This window comes from Anthonomus grandis, chromosome 11 (genome assembly GCF_022605725.1).
Source record: "Anthonomus grandis grandis chromosome 11, icAntGran1.3, whole genome shotgun sequence".
NCBI lineage: Eukaryota > Metazoa > Arthropoda > Insecta > Coleoptera > Curculionidae > Anthonomus > Anthonomus grandis.
Window position 1 is genome coordinate 605,447 of NC_065556.1, and position 17,256 is coordinate 622,702.

Consider the following 17,256-nt stretch of genomic DNA (forward strand, 5'->3'; position numbering starts at 1 on the left):
ATTAGTTTTGCTCATAAACAGGAACTATTGCTGGAAAGTTGTATAGTATTCTCTCTCCCTTCATTTGAATGCCAAGATCGGGAAGCACACCAATGATTTGATTCGAGGTTATATAACTGACATCAGTTTCAACAATGTTGAAAAGCATTTTTGATGCATCCCAGGACTTAAGACCAGTCACTTTGATTTCCGTTAATTTTTCATCCACAGCTTCAATTAAACACGCATATTTAAAAAGAGTAGTCTTTCTCTTTCCACCTTTGAACTGCACAAGAATAAATTTCCCTGTGGACAAGTCTGAACTCTCGACTGTTTTAAGCTCTATATCTTGTTTTTCCGGTTCTGTCCAATCTATTTCATCATCAGTATCACCTAGACTAATTTCTCCATCAGAACTTTCCGACTCTGAAACTGGTTCACTTCTCATTTTTTTCAATTTCGGCTCTAACTTTTTGTTGTCCATTTTCGGATTAGCCTTTTTTTTCCTTTATTTTTCTTTTTTTCTTCTGCTTCTCTTAGTCTTTCCAAGACTTGCTTGGTTGTTAATACCTCTCCATATCTTTGTTGCTTTAATCTCGGTATGACTTGTTTTTTCTCTTTAACAATATCTTCACGGCGGCTGAGTGGCAAGAAAATGTTGGTAATTTCTGTCGATTTACTGATAGACGATGACGTCGATGGTTGTGGACTATGGGTAGGTGCCACTAATAATTTTTGGTAGTCAGTTGACGATGTAGAAGGCTGCTGTTGGCTTTCAGCTGATGACACTGAATGATGTTGACTACAACATAATGAAGTTAAAGGCTCGTCGATCGTGGGTAGAAGTGGGTTTGGTTCAGAAATTGCAACAACAGTTGATTTAGAGGATACTGGTTGGATAATAATAGCATCGGATGTTACAGATTTCGGAGCTATGAGGGCAGCTTCGTATTTGGCCAAGTCTTCTGTTGTAAATTCATTTTGTGGGAATTTGTTTTGATCAACTGGGTATACGCCAGTATTTTTAAATCCAGATATAATATTGCTAGAAACCATAGACTCTTGCCAAGTAATGCCAAGTAATTCGGTAAATTTTTCCTTAGTTAGCCGTCCACACCCTCGTCATCCCATTTGTTCCTTACCAAACTTCACCAATTGTTTATTCCAGTTCACCTTTAAGGGTCCGAAGACACACTTGTCCAAAGGCTGAAGCTGAAATAGAGTTCCTGGATAGGCGCTATTGGAAGTCCAACGAGCCTGACCTCCAGCTCCCTTGAATACGATGAGCAGTGGAAGTGCTTTTCCTTCGGCAGAAACACATCCTAAGACTGTCGTCGACTCTCTTCCAGAGCCTTCAGATATCCGGCACAGGGCCTTTCCTTTCTCTCTAATCGCCCTAATACGATAGGGATCATTATTAAAACCTGACTCGTCAGCATTAAAAATAAAGCTTCCTTTATCATCTAAAATATTTTCATCAATGATTCTTTTCAGGTCATCAAAAAAATGGTAGACGATCTCAGGTTTTCTAGCCTCCTTTCGCAGTTTTTGCAAATGTTCCGGTTTCTTAAGAGACAGTTCTGCTTTGTCACATGGTAGACCCATTGCGGTACGTGCCAATAAACATTTCACTATTTCATTTTCGATATCTGAGGATAAAACTTGGGAACGTCCACCCTTTGTCACATTTAATGAAGTCTTTCTTCCTCCTATCCTTTGGTAAATGACTGATCTGGGAACACCATAGAACGTTTCTGCTTGACGATACGTTTTATTTTTATTTTGGACATCTGCAACGGCATTCGCAACATCTTCAGTTGTATAAGAATGTGCTTCTTTTTTCATTACATCTTCACTGCAACAAGACAAAGAAATTACTTATTTTACATAAATTATCGGCGAGACATTAATTTTATGTTTACTGTTATTTATGTTAATTTTATGTTTACAATTACCCCAAAAGTGTGTATACATTTCCCCCAAGAACAAATTTATTAGGGGGAAATGTAAACACTGATTTATTTTAGTGATTATAAAATTTGTCGACAGACATTTAGGCGTAAAATAGACACAATAGTATAACAAACAATGTCCAAATGAAATATCTAACTTACCTCGATGATTTGCATTCGAAAACTTGAGTGCCGGAATTCAACATAAAACCACCAAACACATCAAATTGCATCAGCAACTAATGCGAGAAGAGCACAAACAGGAGTAAAATTTCGAGGGAAACCGAGTTCGCCCGACGTCGGCACGACTCTAATAGTGAGCTTCGCGCTAAATTTGAAATCTAAATGTTGTTGTGTTTCTTATTTTAGATGTGTCTACAATTACCCTAGTTTACATTTACCCCAATTGACCCTATATTAGAACCTGTGTAAATAAGTAAAAACAAAAATAAAAGAAAAAAACTTAAATAGTGCGTTTGAGGAGATGTTATGGAGAAAAAAAAACTATATGTAACAAAGATTATAAAAAAAAAGAGTTAAAAGAGAAAAAAAAGGTAACTAAGAAGTTTAGGAAGTTAGTTTGTCGCAAAGTTATCCAAGAACAAGAGTTTTGACCAACCAAATAATTACGAAAGTACCTGTCGTTTTATTCACATGTATTAGTCCTTTTCACGCCTACTTTTTAGCCCCACTAAATCACGTTCAGAACTCACACGATGAACGGAACCATCACTTGCTTTGACATAAATGTTGCCATTTGACACCCACGCACATTTGTTAGAAAAAAGGTCCGTTGCTTGATTTAATAAAGTCAGCCGTGTCTTAGTCAGATCTTCTTTAATGAAAACACCAGTGTTTTTAAGCATTTTTCTATTTTTAAGTACCGCCGATCGAACATCATCACTTGAAAACCGCACAAGCACTGCTGGCGGTTTACGGCCAGAAATTCTTTGCGAAATTGTGTAGCATTTCTTTAATTCGGTGGTATTGATATGTAAATTAAGTTTATTATTTAGCAGGGATAACACATTTTCTCGGATGTTTTCGTGTTGTTCAGCTTTTAAACCAAAAATCCGAATATTGTTGCTGCGCATGATTTGTTCTTGATTCTCTATCTGGGACCGGAGTTGATTGTTTTCGTCCTGTAGCTGATGTAATCCAGTTTTTAGGGTTGATATTTCTTTGTTTTGAGATTCGAGCTGTTTTTCGAACTTTTGTCCTATTAATGCTGCTACTTCCTAAAATTTCTGTACCTGTATTTGATGGAGATTTGAAAACATGGCAGACCTTTATCGATATGTACGACTTTTTGATTCACAATAATGACTCTATCACTAATATTGAAAAGTTTAATTATTTGGTTAGTAATTTAAAAGACGCTCCTCTCTCTCTCGTTAAATGTACACCATTGACAAGCCAAAATTATATAGTTGCCTATAATGCATTAAAAGCTAGGTATGATAATAAGCGTTTGATTGCTCATACTCACTGGCTCTCTATTCAATCAACTGTTCGAATTCCTCAGCTAGATACCCCTGCTCCTTTACTATTATTAGTGGATACTTTTTTGGAAAATATCTCAGTTTTGGAAAATTTAGGTTACCCTGTCAAGTTCTGGGATTTTATTTTACTTAATATGTTAATAAATCGATTGGATCAAGCGACTGCTACTCGTTTTGAATTAGAATGTGGTTCAGAAGTAGTCAAAGATGAAAACTTACATAACAACTTTCAAATACTTGTCAGTTTTTTAAATAAACAATGTTCAGCATTAGACACTGTTTTTTACTCTAATAGCTCTGTTAAAAGGTCGGAGTATGAGAAATCAAAGTCGCATTTTAAACTCAATGATAAAAAACCAATTTTTTGATTTCAAAATCAAAGGTATGCCCTTTAAGAAGGATTTCTATTCCCCGCTTAGAGTTATGCGCGGCCGTATTACTCTCAAATCTGGTAACTTATGTTTTGGGAGTTTTCTCTAATAAAATTAAAATTAATGAGATTTTTACTTGGACAGAATCAACAATTGTTTCTGAATAAAAAATGAGCCACGAAAATGGACAACCTTTGTCGCAAATAGAGTTGCTCATATCAAAGAATTAATTTTTCCCTCTAAATGGCATCATGTTATTTCAGAGGATAATCCGGCTCGAAGGACCAACATGTGGGGGTGAGAGCAATAAATTTATGAGAGAAAAAGGATAATAAAAATGAACATACCATAGGCTGTTGATTCCTTTCTTCTATATACTTGAGCTGCCCGTCACTCCCGCTACCGGCCGGTATTTTCGATAATCGGCAAGGTTTTTATGGGATTAGTTACTTAATTTGAGTACTAGTGAAGTATACATTCAAATGCTTTGAATACATGAAAATGGTTCCCTTTTAAGTGCTTGTCCACTCCTCTCACGTCTGGTTCCTCGTTCATTTTTAGGAGGGGAATGAGGAATTTTGGTGTTAGCGAGCAGACATATTTTTAGATATAGGGGTCATTTAACATTTACTTAGAGAAGTGAGATTAATATAAGTATTTAAATAATTACTGCAAGTAATGCTAATGCCATTACTGAACATACCGCCCGCTTAAAATGCGAATTTTACAATCAATATAAAAACCCCAAAACAAAAAAAAATTAAATTTATCACTTATTCCGAAATAAGAACATTAATTAAAATATAATAAAAATAATAATAAAAATTTAATAAGAGTGTAATAAGAAAAATTAATTGACTGGTAGAGGACGTAGTTTATTCACTGGGTGAATAAAAGTTCCCTTACTAGTTTTTAATGTGACAACTCTTGTGATGCCATCGCGACCGGGATATGCGTGAAAGATGACCAATAATGATAGCACCCAAGTCAGGTTCAGGAAAAGAATTCAAAGGGGCGAGTGTTAGGAAATGTCCTGGAGTTAAAACCTTAAAATCATTTGGGTCCGAGCTTTGAGGGCATAGAGGGCGAGAGTTAAGGAATATGGCGCTTTGAAGTTTGAGACATTTCTAAGAACGTTGTTAAGCCAAGATGATAACTGGTAACAAGGGGAGTCAACAAAGGAAACCACAGGTCTAATTGGCATGCTAGTTTTATGGACTTTTGGCAACCCATATAATAGAGGTGTTTTAGGGTTCATGGGATATAGTTTTTGTTTTGTGGAATTAAAATATTCTAAGGTTACCAAGGTCATGTCTAAGACTTTTTTTAATTTATTAAAGAATGGACCTGTCGGATCTCTGTCGAACTTTTCAAAGTCTCCTGTGTTTAGAAAATCCATTACTTTATTTATGTAATCGTCTCTTTTTAAGGCAAGTAAGCATGATCCCTTATCGGCTTTTGTGAAAACTATATCGTTGTCCCTCATTTTCTTTTTTATAGATCTTAATATTTTGTTGTTGTTTTGATTTATTCTCTGTTTATTGTTAAGGCAACAATTTTGATTTAAAAAGGAAATTATTCTTGCTCTTAAAATGTTCTTATTTGATATATCCGTTGACTGTAGAGCATTTTCAGCCTCTGCAGCCAATGTTTCCCTAACACATCGGTCGGTTCTGGTAGGAAGATTAAATTTTAAATTGTTGTTAAGAAACTTTAATTCGACTTCAGAAAAAGAAACATCACTAATCACTCGTGAAGCTTTTAAAAAAGAATTCCTTACCATTAAACAACTAGCAGTCAGTAACTTTTTCTCTCTTAAACCTATATATAAAATGTATTTTCAGTATGTGAACAAGTATAAATTATCTTTTAATTTTATCAGACAACAAACAAACTATATCAAAACTTTTAGGTCGTTTACTTATTTTGGATTTACAATTTCGTCACAATTATCCCGTTTTTTTTTCTCCCTTTGGCATAACCCCAGCTTTTAAAACCAATAATACCTTAAAAAGACATCTAATTAAAACTAAAGATAAACTACCCCCGCTCCAGGAGTTTATGAGATTAGGTGTAAAGAGTGTCCTGCAGTGTACGTCGGCCAGTCTGGTAGGAAGATTTCTACTAGGATTAGTGAACACAAGGCCCAATACAATAAATTTAAAAATACCGAAATCACAGTGACCAGATCAGCTTTTGCTAATCACCTTCTCGACTCCAAACATGATTTTCCTGACAGCCAAAATATAAAAATACTGCATCAATGCAACAAAAGTAAAAAACTAGACTTGTTGGACACAATGGAGATTAGTAAAGCTTTTAAAAGCCCAGATCTGTCCTGTGTTAATGAAAGGTTTGATTTTGATGGCCACTTAGTTTTTAATAACCTCAAGTAGTTCTAGACTCTTAAATGATGGTTAGATTTCTAAAATGTATAAAGTGATTTGATTGTTTAGTTGAGTTCTTTGTACATAGATAGTGCCACTTTATTGTAATCTTTGTTTACTTAAATATTAGGTGTTTTGTGTATGTTATGGTAAGTTTTTGTTGAATTCTCCTTTTTTCGGGTTACATAATTTTAATTATTGTTTAGGTCTCATGATGCTCTAGTCGAGCGAAACATGTAACCTTCGTTATTTTATTATGTATTTGTGATGCTGTATAATGTATTTGTGATGCTGTAGATTTCGTGTTTTTTACCTTTAACAAGGTGTGTTTTTACTGATTTGACACCTGCTTCCCACAAACCTCCGAAATTTGGAGCATAGGGTGGCTTAAAATGCCATTCAATTTTTTCTTCTTGTGAGGCAAGATGCATAAAAGAACTAATTTCTTTCCATGCACCGGTAAAGTTTCTTCCCTGATCGCTATAAATGTGGTTCACCCTACCTCTCCGAGCAATAAAACGACGCAAGGCCGCCAAAAATGCCATTTTGGAGGCTGGGAATCCCAATCACGCCCGCTACTCCAAAGCCTTTGAATTAAAATCTTTAGAGAGATTGTCACTGGAGACAAAAAACCCAGAGGATCAAATATTCTAGTAAGTTCTGATAGTAAGTGTCTCTTAGTGCAAGCTATATCTCTTTGAGCAATTTTGATCGTAAAACAATCAAAGTTGAAATTCTATGAAAGTCCCAAAATTTTTAAAGTAGAGTCATCACTTGAGTTAAATGAAAGAGGATCGAATCGCCTGGAACAGGAAGGTAAGTGCGAGAGAAGATCGGGATGGTTAATTTTTTTTAGTTAATTTTTATATCCGGATGGTTAATTTTTAGATCCAAAATCAATTTTTGGATCTAATGACTCTATCTCTTGCGGAAGAGAACATTTTCTTAACGTGATAAAATTGCTTTTCATCGAATGACCGATCAATCGAAATAACTATTTTTACAAATTGATTATAATATTTTACAAGATTATCCCTAACCTCGATATGTATTTCTTCAGACTTAGGCACTTTTGCTTTTAAAACTCGTTTTGACTCATTTGTAATTAACTATTTTAAATTTTGCAATATTACAAGGTTCTTTTCTCCGCTTTTCGTCATAGAGTTAAATAAACAATAGTTCATTAAAAAAAAAATTAAATCAAATAAATTAAGAATATTTATCGTTATAGTTGTTATGGTACCATTATTCTTGCAAAATTCCCAACTTATTGATTAAACGCCGATTAGAATTTATGCATCAACTGCTTTTTTTTTTTTTTAAATTACGCAAGTAAAATATTTAAACTTTAACCAGGTTTAATACCTATACGCGAATTTTGATAACTTTTCTGTATTTCTGACAGTTCCTGCATAAATCTAAAATTCATTATTTATGTATTTATGCTCATCTTAAAACCTATTAATTCATACCTCAACTTACTTAAATATATTTTCAAAATATGACCTATATAATTATTATAACCATTGAATAAGCGGACCTTTATTTTGATTTTTAATTTACTGCTTAAATATACAAATTTTAACACTACTATAAAATCTGCTACGAGATATAGCGATATTTGGACTGCAATCCCTCATTATTCTTAGTTTACCTAAAACTAATGTGTATACGTAAAGCTAATGTGCATAAAACTTTTGTTCTTAATCTTTGACAATCATGTCAGGATTCACTTTGAATAAAGTTTATAAATATGAAATCTTCTTATGAACAACTTTACTAGCGTAGTCGAAAATCAAAAAGCCCCTGGTCCCAGCAAAATACAAAAATAAATGTACATACCATTCGGCTGCCTTTTTTTTTGTAATACTTACATTTTCTGGACTGAACACAGTTTATGATACCATCCATTGTACACTACACGTCACTCGCCTGGATACGAAGCGCCATGCTACGTGAAAGGTCTCTTTTTAGGGTCCTTCGGTATGATTTTCGCACTTTTACGGCTAATAATACTAGCATTATTATACATCATTAAAACTCTTATATCTGTGGGAACCGCGATGGCACTTTAGTCGACAATAAAATTTGAGTTCACGTCGCCCGTACTTGTTACTTCGGCGTGTTTTGAACTGGTCTTTCCCATTTTAATGCCGTTTTTTTTATTTTTTATGTTTTAACTTTTCTTTAGCTAAATGATATCTTTTAGGGCAGGGTCATCATGTAATGGTCCAATCACGTAAGGTTCAAAAGGTGTCAAAAGAAACAACCTCATGTTTTGCATACGTATATTGTACCTCGACTGACTATCACTAGGCAGCCTAGATACCCCCAATTGGTGTTACAAAAGAATATTGCTTACAATGCAGTATTAATAATTGACACACATAAATCAGTTACCTAATAGTAATTTATAGAATATATAGAGTGATTCAGATTTAGATAACTAACTTGCACTACATTATTATAAGGGTAAAAATAACATCTTCAAAGCAAAAAAAAAATATTAACATTCTTATTTCTAAAACCGCTTCTAAAAAATTTGAAATGTCAACACTGCAGGCAAAAGCTGAATCTTGCAAAATGTCATCTTGACAAACGGCTTGGTGTTTACATTCGGCATTTGTAAAGTTCAGTCTTCGTTAGTTTTTGGTGAAAAAAGAAAAAAGGTTGAGCCATTTCAGTGTTTTTGTGAACTGTTACGATAGTAAAAACTTGTACCGTTTGTGCCGCACCATAGGAAAAACGCCATTTAAGCAGATATTTTCACAAATAAATAGCGATATTAACATAACATCATTTCAAGGGATAACCGTCGTCATAAACGTATAATAATAAAAACTTATTAAGAAATCTCCAATATTTATAAAATATTTAATTTCTATGAAAATGCTTTTTATTAGTTAAGTATATTTACACTAATGAAGTACGCAAAAAAAACGCATAAAGAGTTCATAAACGGTAATATTATTTATAATTTAAAACATAATCTATTAATAATACGAGGGTCAAGTAAAAAGTAAGGTTTCCACATTTTTTTCAGGTGTAAGACATTTTTTATTGAAATTGCGAATTACACTATCTGAAAGCTTGGTCTCTTAGCTACTTTTCTACATAGTCGCCAAATTTTTCTACACATTTTTGCTGTCGAGAAATCCACTTTTGAAAACCTACCTCTAAAACCTCCGCCGCCAACCCGTTGAGGTACGTGGTGACTGCATTCTGGACCTCTTCGTCCGTAGCGAAGCGTTGTCCACCCAGGTGTTGCTTCAATTTCGGGAACAAGTGGAAATCGCTCGGTGCAAGATCAGGGCTATAGGCAGCTTGCTCCACGATTTCCCAGCCAAATTGTTCGATTAAGGCTTTGGTGTTGCGAGAGACGTGTGGGCGCGCATTGTCGTGATGGAGCCTAACGCCCTTCGTGAGTCTTCCTCTCCGGCGATTTTGGATGGCTCTTCTGAGTTTCTTTAGTGTCTTGCAGTATTTTGTTTTGGTAACTTCTTGGCGTTGAGAAAACGGATCACTGCCCGGATCTCGCACCTGGCAGTGACGGCGATTGCGGGCTCCATCTCGAACGGCTGTCAGGCCGGCACTGAGCGTCGTAGCGACTTCCCCGGCCGCTAGGAATGAACAGACGCCATTAGACGCCACTAAAAAGCACCCGATTCCCGTCACCATTCGGCTATCCCCGACTGTCCCATTCGGATATTTAAATATTATGTGAATGGCGGGCAACCAACAAAAGAGCAATGTTTGCTGCTATAGAAGCAATGGTTTCTGGCAATAAGAATAATTAATGTAAATAATAATTTAATTAAAATAAAAAATAGCGTTTCTGGAATAATAATAATTATTGATTCTTTAAATAAATTAAATATAAATAAAGGATGCAAACAAGAAAATTGAATTATTAATTTTATACATAATACCCTAATGTAAGTATCAAAAAAATGCAGTTTGATTGAACGATCCAATGGAATGGAAATTGAATTTTTTTTTTTTTGAATAAATATTTTTAAAAATTTCTTTGGGCGGACATGGATTAATTTGATTTTGGATATTATTTAAAATTACTATAGTTTATTTTTGAGAATTACTACTACCTTATAAGAAAAATTTTAATTTTATTTCCCTGCATAATTAAATTTTTTTATTTGACTATATCTTGCTTATTATTTTTTATAAAATTAATTTTTTACATTAAATTGTGCTTATTAATAAGAATGAAAGTAGAAAATGAAGTACTGTAGGAGCAGTGTCATTTCCTCACTGTGGATGCTTTTGCTGGATCAAACTTCACCCACTTAAGGAAATTATGCACTTTGCTCCCTTTTGTTATACAAATAATTATTTTTTTAAGTTCTCTATATGTGGACATATCAAAAGGAAAAGCCCAAATTGAACAATAGGGTATTGTATATTTAGAAAAAATAAATAAATGGAAAACATAATTTATAAAATATTGTAGTATTGTACTTTAATTTTAATCTTAAATATATGTTATTAATCTTTTTGAAATAAGTACCTATTTTTTTAAATAACTTTTATACCTAGGTAGAGAGGTAATTTTGGTAAGTGAAAACACAATGGATTTAATTAGTTATACTGTTATATAAATGTATCATATATTAACAAGTTTTATTTTATAAATGCTGCAAAGACATGTATATGACTGATTTGAAAAGAAACTTAATTATTTTATGCTAAAATACTAATTTACAATTCGCAGTTTCGATTAATACTCATAAAAAGAAACTGCAAGAAACTTATGAGATAGGTAATGTTTTTCCAAATATTTGCCTAAAACTTACATAAAAAATTATAATACACATATACATACATATATAGTTAAACCTATAAAAATATACCTACTATTATATAAAAAAAATACTGATAAATAGAAAAAAATATACAATGAATTATTTTTATTTACTGCTCCTTCTTCTTCTTTGATGGAAAATAAACTTGTTTGTCCATTTTTCGTTTACTTGCATTTGTCTTATTTATCTGTTCCATCATTGATGTCAGTTGTCTCATGCACCTAGACATTTACAGGTATATGTTAATATATCTTATATAATTTTATAAAAAGATAACTTACTTATCATAAGTTTCATCATTTAAAGATCTTAAAAAATTTGATACACTTTCAATTTCAATTTCTCTTGTTGATTGCTTGTTCAATCGTTGTACTGCTACTTGTTGATTTTCAGTCGTATTCTCATTAACAAATGTTTCAATTTCTAGACTATGGCTAGCTTCAATATTATTGAAAGAACATTCCTCAAGGAGTTCACCTAAAACAGAATCGCTTCCCTTCCTTTGCTCACACACCATAATGAACAATTGAAATTGCTACAAATTACCTCTAAAATCGCTTCAATTGCAACAATATACTTTTTCAATCTTGTCTTCAATTTTCCTTGTGCGAACAAGTGCATAGTTTGTGCTTATTTTATGCTCTCTTAACCATTCCTCAAATCTTTCTTCGCTGGAAAAATGGAAAGTTGAGGACTCTATTTTGATATCATGCCTTAACCTGTAAATGAGCTTCAAGTCTTTGATAAGTCTCACAAGAATACTTAGTCTCTTTGCATAAGGGACAAGAAATGTGTGACTTTGGGTTATCTAGGAGCTGCTGCTTATGAATAACTTTAATATGTTTGTTCTTAGCTGAAATGGAAGAAAACATTTTACTGCATAAGTGGCACAAATTTTTGTTGATAGTTTGGTCCTGATTCTGATAGTTTTGAGTAGGGCCGTCCATCTTTACAGCTAAAATCGCTGAATTGGAATTAATACAGCTTTTCAGGTATTATTTTAAAACACTATAAGCAACAATATGGTCAATATTTGACAAAGAAACAAGTTCAGTATAATCGCAATAATTGATCAAATTAGTTGGAGCTTTTTTACGAAAGTAAACAACTAACAAACGCGGGAACATTCGTGTCGTTATTCTTGTCATTCACGTCAACGAAACGGGACCGAATTTTTCTCCGAACATACACGATCACCGCCGGGAATCGGATGCTTTTTAGTGGCGTCTCCATTCGTCTGGAATGAACAGGGGGAACAGACGCACACGGCGGTGTTGCCGGATTTCGCCTAGCAACACGCGCGGCGGAGCTACAGCGTTGGGAACCTTACTTTTTACTTGCCCCTCGTAGATATTTATCATGCAAATATGTTTTGACGACGTCACTGGTAAAGATTACTTATGTCGGTGGAATCACAATCAGCGATCGAGCGACGTTGCGATGTTGTTGCCTTTTTCTCTAATGTACGTTATCTACATTTATTTAACTTTGATTGTTGACTTCTCTATAGAGTATCTTATCATATTTTATGAAAGAAGAATAGTATTTAAATACCTGACAAATTTTTATGATATTATAAAGTGTATTTTTTTACCATTTCTACATAAGCATTTGGCATCATTGCATCAGAGATATTGCAAGCAATCAAACTGCCCATAGTTCTCCGGCAATGCTAATTCTAGCCTTTAACAGGTACATGAAATTCCATTTAGAATTTGGAATTACAATGGATGGGCCATGTGGCCATCAGAAAGTATTTTTTATTTTTCCTCTTTAAATCCACATCTCTCAAATTTGTTGAATTCCTAAGGATCCCAGCCGATATGAATAAATCGATTTTATTGGCCTTAAAATCAATTAATTTTTTCAATCAATATTTTACCATTGGTGCAAACACTCTTTTTTCTTTAATAAGCTTAGAAACTAACGGATAAAGCCACAAAGAAATCAAGTGGGTCCACCATTCACACTTCCAAGCCGAAATCCCCTCAAAAATAAAGTTGAGCCCGAGTGGAAGTTAAGTTACCTATATAGAGCACGGATGGTCTCTGAAAGTGGAAATTTTTCGCGAAAACGAAAAGCTCTCGCTCAAGATGGCCTTTGAAAGGCGACCGTTATTGGTTTACCTCGATACAGATATTACACAGCCGATGCCGCACTTAACCGACTCTATTTATGCGGAACTTATTCGACCAAATCCCGCTTTCGCCAGTTTTCTTTTGCACTTATTGTAAAGTGACTTTAGTATTTTCTTTTTTTTTTTAATAAAAGGTTGTTGAGAGCTGCATTATCGATTAATTTTTAAAGGATCAAATTAGTACATGTATATTTATAGTTATCGTCAACATTAATCTATTACTTTGCTCTAAGCAGCAATAATTTCAAAACGAACCAGCCTTAATAACTCCTTCAAAAAAAGAACACGGTAATTTAGATATACAGGGGGATATTTAATTTTATATTTGACTGATTTTTCATGAAGTCAATATTGTAAATTGTAGTTAATATGTTAACGATTTGTCAGTATCCATTTTTCAGGTCTAGGGTAGAATAGATCTTCGATTCAGCCAGAATGTCCAAAACATTTCTTGTATTTATTTTGGTCCTCCTATTCTTTCCAGAATCAAAACTGTTCGATATCTTATATACGCTATTTATATACTGCACCTTATGTGCAGATTTTACTATATGATCTACCAATTTGGAACCACTTGACAGCTACGAGTTTAAGGGCTCGTGTTAGTGAATCTACTAGCTTAGGAAGATGTGCTAGTAGTAAGGCCTGTATCATTTTACCATCGCGGAGTACATCCAGGAATGCTTGGACTGCCTAACATTCAACGATCCCTTCCTGGACATCTGATATTCCAGTCGAACAAAACGTGCAACATCGGCTTCAAAGTCTTGCAAGAACTCAGGTCAAGGATTTTTCAGCTTTGTATGGTAGACATATTCCAGGTGTGACTGGCCATAGCGCATCTCTAAATGACTCACTAGGTGGCCGTACACTTTTGTGGTTCCCTTGTGGTTCGGTGGTCTTGGTCCGTTGGGGACATTCTTTGCAGAATAGCAGTTATCCTTTTAAGGCCAATGTAAGTTACATAACCAAGCATTTGCTTTTGCAGGCGCTCTGAACTGACACTGACAAATATTCCAGCATGCAGTATCATCAAATTAAAGCGGGTTGAAGCGCATCAGCCCAGCAGATTCCGTATTGTCAGAAACTTCGTTCTTATTATCTACTGCTCAAGGTCTACAGCGCAGTTCACTGATTGTTTTAACGTCCAATGTCGCAATTTTATTTTGAACTCTCTGTATCCTACTTTCTATTAAGCAAAGAATTTCTTCTTGTTTTCTAAAATCTTTCCTCAAACCTGGCATTCTCTTAATTTGCATTACTTTCCAGAATCTTTTCTTCCGCCCTACCATAATTCTTTATTAGTATGCTAGAGTTTTCTTCCACCTTTACTGATTTTTTTCTGAAAATTTTTTTAAAGGATTTTTCGAAATATCTTTGAGAATACACACAGGAGAGCAATAGGCCTATAGTTACTTGCTTCTGCTGTCTCTTCCTTTTTGTGAAGAGGTATGACAACAGCTGTTTTTAACTCTTCAGGAAAATATCCAAACTGAAATGATAAATTCAGAAGATAGGTAAGTGGAGAGATAATATGCTCAGCACATGCTAACAATATGTAACAAGGTACCTCGTCAACACCGAATGACTTTTTTCTGGAGAAAGATTTTATAATATCAAATGTTTCACCTTCAGTGAGAGGGAATAGAAAAAGAGATTGGGATAAACTGTTGAAAGGCACATTCATACTCATGGCTGAAAATTATCTGTGAACTTTCGCACTGACTCTACAAAAAAATTATTAAAGGTATTAGCAATATTGAGGTTACCACTAACTTTCTTTCTATTATCAGTAACCAAATTAGGAACACACTTTGTTCCGCGACTTGAGAAGTTCGTGATTGAGTTAATAATTTACCATGAGGTTCGAGTTATATTGTTTAAAGTAAGTAACTTTGTTGAATTATAGGCTTTTTTAGCATTTACGATATTTTCTCTATATACCTTCAACCTCCTTCTATAGGATGTCAGTAACTCATGGTCATGAATGGTCTTTAGTTGAGTATGAAGTAGTCTCAACTGTTTGCCCTCAGTAATTATCAATGGTGTTATCCACTGATGAGACTTTCTGTGATATGGCTTCGATTTGTTTACATAAGGAAAGCTGATATTAAATAAACTAGAGAACCTATCAAAGAACTAAGAAAATTTGCTTTCAAAATCCAGAGTCTCAATGACTGACAACTAATGTTCTTTAGACAACTAGTTGTTAAAATAGTGTACGTTTTCATCAGAAATGGGTTTCCCAAGCCAAAATTCAATATCTGAGCACAATGATTAGAAAACGTCACTTCAAAGGTTTCAGTTGAAAACAGTGCAGCGTTAGTGAATATATTATCAATCAAAGTAGAGGATGATCCATGAGTTCTGGAAGGTTTAGAAAAAAGTAGTCTAAGACCGTATGAGCTAAATGCGTCCACATTATGTACTGTTTCTTTACATCTGGAAATAAAATCATAATTAAAATCACCACAAAAACACATTAAAATATTAGGTTTATATAAAAGCTTTAACAATTTAGTATTCACTAAAAGTTTTAAAATCAGAACTAGGAGTCCGATATATAAATAAGTAAAACTAAAATCCTAACACTATTTACAGCCTGGAGAAGAGCTGCAGCACATTCAAAGTTACCAGACAGTGAAAAATCTTTATTCTCTACATGTTTATGGGTACTGAAATCAGATCTCACAAATATTGCCACATCACCACCACATGAAAAAAATTAAAGCATGAAAACATGAAAGCCTTCGGGGTGGATAATATTAATATTACGTTAATTCAACTTTGCTGTCCTTTTATTATACCCTTTATTTTACATATTGTTAACGAGTGTATTAATAAAAACTACTTTCCCAAATGCTGAAAAGAAGCATTTGTGTTGCCATTGCCGAAAGTGCATATTCCAACAGATTTTACTCAATTTAGGTCTATCAGTATTTTACCAACGTTTTCAAAAATTCTCGAACGCACTCTAGACTCTCAAATTTATAGTTTTCTTAATAATACTGATATTTTACCACCTAAACAATCTGGATTTAGAATAAATTATAGTTGTACTTCGGCTATAGCGGACGTTATTGATGACGTAATTCGAGCTAGGGATGATGGAAAAATTTCTGCTCCGGTATTGTTGGATTGTACTAAAGCTTTTGATTTCGTTAGCCACTCAATTTTATTGTCTTTGTTTCATTATATTGGTTTTTCTGATGCTGCTATTAATTTAATTGCCTCTTATTTAAATAATCTGATTCAGCGTGTTAAAATAGATAACGAAATATCTGATCCTTTGGAAGTTAAAAGTGGTGTGCCTCAGGGTGGTATTTTAGGATCCTTGTTTTTTATTATTTACACGTCTAGATTTCATCTTCAATTAAAGCATTGTGCCCATCATTTTTATGCAGACGACACGCAGTTATATTATTAATTTTTACCAGGAGATTTTAAAATGGCTGAGTTTAAAATTATTCAGGATTTACAAGCTATTTATGATATTTCTTCAAAGCATTTATTAAAATTAAATCCTTCGAAGTCATCTATAATATTCATAGGTAATCGAACTAATGTAAATAATATTTTAAATGGTATAAACATTAAATTGGGGGACGAAAGAATTCTAGTTGTTGACAAATGTAAGAGTTTGGGCCTTATAGTAGATAATAATTTTCGTTTTAAACATCACGTGTCTAATATTCTTAAAAAGGCATATCTTGCTTTAAAATTAATTTATGTGCAAGGACACTATTTAAGTAAAGATATTAAGAAGCTTTTATGTTATTCATTGGTCCTTTCACAATGTAATTACTGTGATGTAGTGTATGGCTGGTGTCTTAATTATGAGGATAGGGGTAGGCTGCAAAAGCTCCAAAACTCTTGCATTCGACTAATATTTGGCATTCGTAGGAGAAATCGCATTTCCCATAAATTTCACGAACTTGGATGGCTTAATATACATAATCGAAGAATTGCTCATTCTTTAACATTTTTTTATAAAATTTTAATATATCGTAGTCCGCCCTATCTCTATCAAAAAATATCTTTTAGAAATGATGTACACTATTTAAATTTAAGAAGAAATACTATTCTCATTCGGAGACATAAAACAGTT

At 33.8% G+C, this 17,256-nt stretch overlaps 1 long non-coding RNA gene across 1 annotated transcript; it reads right to left on the reverse strand.

Moving 5' to 3' along the window:
• Positions 1 to 2,570: 2,570 nt before the first annotated feature.
• Positions 2,571 to 3,642, reverse strand: LOC126742347 (uncharacterized). The gene is made up of 2 exons (XR_007662539.1): positions 3,421 to 3,642; positions 2,571 to 3,365 (listed from the first exon to the last, which is right to left on the reverse strand). It is a non-coding gene; the product is annotated as an uncharacterized LOC126742347 (long non-coding RNA).
• Between the last annotated feature and the right edge of the window lie 13,614 nt (positions 3,643 to 17,256).